This window comes from Salvia hispanica, chromosome 4 (assembly GCF_029641045.1).
Source record: "Salvia hispanica isolate PSC_SH4W2 chromosome 4, Shi_PSC_v1, whole genome shotgun sequence".
NCBI classification, from domain to species: Eukaryota; Viridiplantae; Streptophyta; class Magnoliopsida; order Lamiales; family Lamiaceae; genus Salvia; species Salvia hispanica.
This window is the reverse complement of record NC_142695.1, coordinates 26504022-26507300: the sequence shown is the minus strand read 5'-3', so window position 1 is coordinate 26507300 and position 3279 is coordinate 26504022. Positions and strand designations below refer to the sequence as shown.

Genomic DNA, 3279 nt, shown 5'->3' with positions numbered 1-3279 from the left:
TATTATTATTATTATTGTAATTTTTAGCTAAATTTTTTGATGTGCTTCAGGTAAAGTGACTGAAGATCGTCGTGGACATTCCTTTTTGCTTCTCCCTCACCAACACATCCTTGTTTAGTCGTTGATCACCACTTTTTGGTACATATAAATATATTTTTTTGTCTTTTTGTAAACATGGCATGCTAGGAGTGAAACTTACAATATATATATATATATGACTTTTGTTATGATCGTAAATAATGATGGTACTTATTAATTCGATATTTAATGATATGAAGAACGCTTGGCTTTGCTTGGTTATACATTCATATTTTAATTTTAAATTTTACCATACCTTATGGTAACAAAAATGTAGCATCACCTATTTGGCCGGTCGCCGGCTGAGTAGGTGGTGTTACATGCAGAGAGTCCGGAACCTGTGAAAATTTCAATCAAACGTAGAAACTCAAAATAAACCAAAAGTACTTTAAAAAAAACTTAAGTAAACATATCAAAACAAAAAAAAATTCAATTTGTCTTAAAACAAAAAACAATGATACAATCGCTCATTTTAAGTCATGAGCGTGACTTCATCATTCTTGAGGAGGAGGGAAGCAGGCATTGAGGTCTTCAAAGGCGCAAATGAGATAGGTGATGTCGCCCCTCATTGTTTGGCGCTCCTCTCTAGCCTTGGCGGCCATCCTTTGGAGCTCGGCAAATTGTTGTTGTTGATGAACCTCTTCTTGCCTTTGAGCCTCCCAAAAATCGGTCTCTGCCGCCCGCCAATCGCCATGAGCTTCCCAACCTTGTTGGTTGAAGTTGTTGACTTGTTGTTGCTCTGCCCAACGGGTGTCCCAAGTGTCGGACATGTTTTGCATGTAGGAGAATATCTCCCCTAGTTGGGCGGAGGTGCCAGCTTGAAACTCCTCTTGAGGATCTGGTCGAACTCGACGGCGGTTCCTCCTATAGCGGCAGCGGTGGCCCTCAACTTCCTCCATTTCTTCTTCTTTTCTCGTTGCGGCGATGCCCCACTCCCTTGAACATGTGAATGCTCCCCACCTTCTTTGTATTTATCAATGGCGTTGTAGGTGTAATCATCTTCTGGTTCGAAGTTCGGGACGCGCAACGACATGCGGTGTCGAGCCTCCAATTGGCCTGATTTTCCCACGTATTGACCTTGGTCAAATGTGGGATTGGAACGGGGAAGTGATCCCGTTCCACTTGTAGAAAGAATGCCTGGCCGCTCATATCGGTCCTCAAATGACCCACCACAAATAATACCTCATAGGTGATAAACATCTCACCCATGTCCGGCGTGAAATCCGTCGTCGAGATCCCACATGTTCGGCGATCACCGTAATCAATCCCCCGCAGCAGATAGTGCTCCCGTCCTTCTTGGAGATGCGGTCGACGTAGATGGTAAAGAGGATCCCAAAGTTGATCCCCTTCTTGTTGAGCAAACTCCAAATCACGTCCATCTCGGTTTGGGAAACACTCTCGCCGTCAGTTCGGGCAAACATTAATTGCGTCATGGCCCGATGGAGGTATCGAAGGACGGGGTTGCGGATGGAGGAAGACTTGGCATAAGCCGGGATGAAGTCCTCCCCTTCAATGGTCATTGCTCTCAACATGTCGGAGTAATCATACTCCACTTCCTCGCTGGGATTGGGGTTGTAGCACTGAAACACCTCACACAAACCCTCCATGGTGAAGAAATGGTTGTGATTGCCGAGGCGGAAGTCAATGGACTCGGGGATGCTGGTGCGGCGGTCCTTGTTCACCTTGAGAGTGCTAAGGAACTCGAGAGTGAGTCTCCGGTAGGATGACCACCTTGCTCGAAAGATGTGGCTGAGACCGTTGCCCGCCCCGACGTCGCACAATGCCCAAAAGTCTTCAATGATCCCCAACGTGGCAAGGGGGAGCTCGTGCGGCTACCTCGATGGCATTGTGTCTCTAGCCGAGACCTTCTTCCACATAGCTTTGTGGACATCTAACGGAAGGCTAATGCTGTAGTTCTTTGCATTTTTGGGTTTGCATCTTGTAGTCATTGTCCTACAAAGAAAATCATGCTCATAAAAGAGCACCAAGCAAGTAGACAAACAAGGGTTTTCCCTCAAACTTGCACTCAACTACGCATAAATCTAAGAATCATTCAAGACGTGCAAGTTTGTACCTAACATGTGTTCTAAAGTGTATCATGTAGACATGTAGAAAAATATCAACACCAAAGAACAACAACAATCCATCCCCAAATGTGAATTAATCCCCCATGCATAGACGTATCAACATAATCATCATAAATCAACAATCTCTACAATCTATACATGTATTGCAATTCATGGAAGTAATGATAGCCTCACAATGCTATGAACATGATTGCAATATATAAACAACAATGAACAAGAGGAAAAATCACTATCAAAAACCACAATTCATCACCCAAAATTTAACCGTTCAAAGTACGGAATATTATCACCAAACTCATCTCCCATACTAAAACAAACTTTTATTCCGAATAATTCATCAATATAGCACAATATCCAAGGAAGAATTCAAACAAAAACTCATAAATTTAAGTTAGGATTCATACCTTGAATTGGAACATCTCCAACTCTGTTCTGTTGAGCATGTAACATCTCCAACTCTGTTCTGTTGTCGTCCGCCATTGCGAGTCATTTACTTCTTATTTTCCTACGTGTCCTTTCAAGTTCGAGATAGAGCGTCTCTAAGAGCGCGTTCGAATAAACTACCTGAAAGAGACAAAAAAAATAAAATAAATAAAACTAAAATTTAAAAACAGAAAGCAAGTAAAAATCCAAAGTAGCAAAATCGTTCGTTTGAAGATATCAATCACAAAGTGATTTTAGTTCCCGGACAACGGCCCCAAAAACATGATGCACTTTTTATTAGCACTAAATATACCATCAAGTATACAGGGTAGATTTAGTATTGCTAAAGGTTAGTACCGAGATGTCGAACACGGGGAATAGAATCACAAATTGGCTACCTTCTACTAAGCTTCTTTCACTATTTGGAAAACCAGAGATTTTTTAAAACTTATAGAAAACAAGAACACTGAAAGTTGTAAACAACTAATTGCAACAAATTAATAGATATAAGAATATGAGAGATAAGAGAAATCTAGGGATGTGCGTTCACAGTTATGGTTATACAAGTTCCAACTACAATACCCTAGCACAGTTTATACTTCGATAGAACGAGTCACACTAGTTATGCCCATGCGGTACAAGTGTAGATTACTAACACTAGGATTGTCAATCCTAGATTCGTAACTCCTAA

At 41.6% G+C, this 3279-nt stretch overlaps 1 pseudogene; it reads right to left on the bottom strand.

The window, feature by feature from the left end:
- Positions 1 to 572: 572 nt before the first annotated feature.
- LOC148927570 (uncharacterized) lies at positions 573 to 1111 on the bottom strand (annotated as a pseudogene).
- Between the last annotated feature and the right edge of the window lie 2168 nt (positions 1112 to 3279).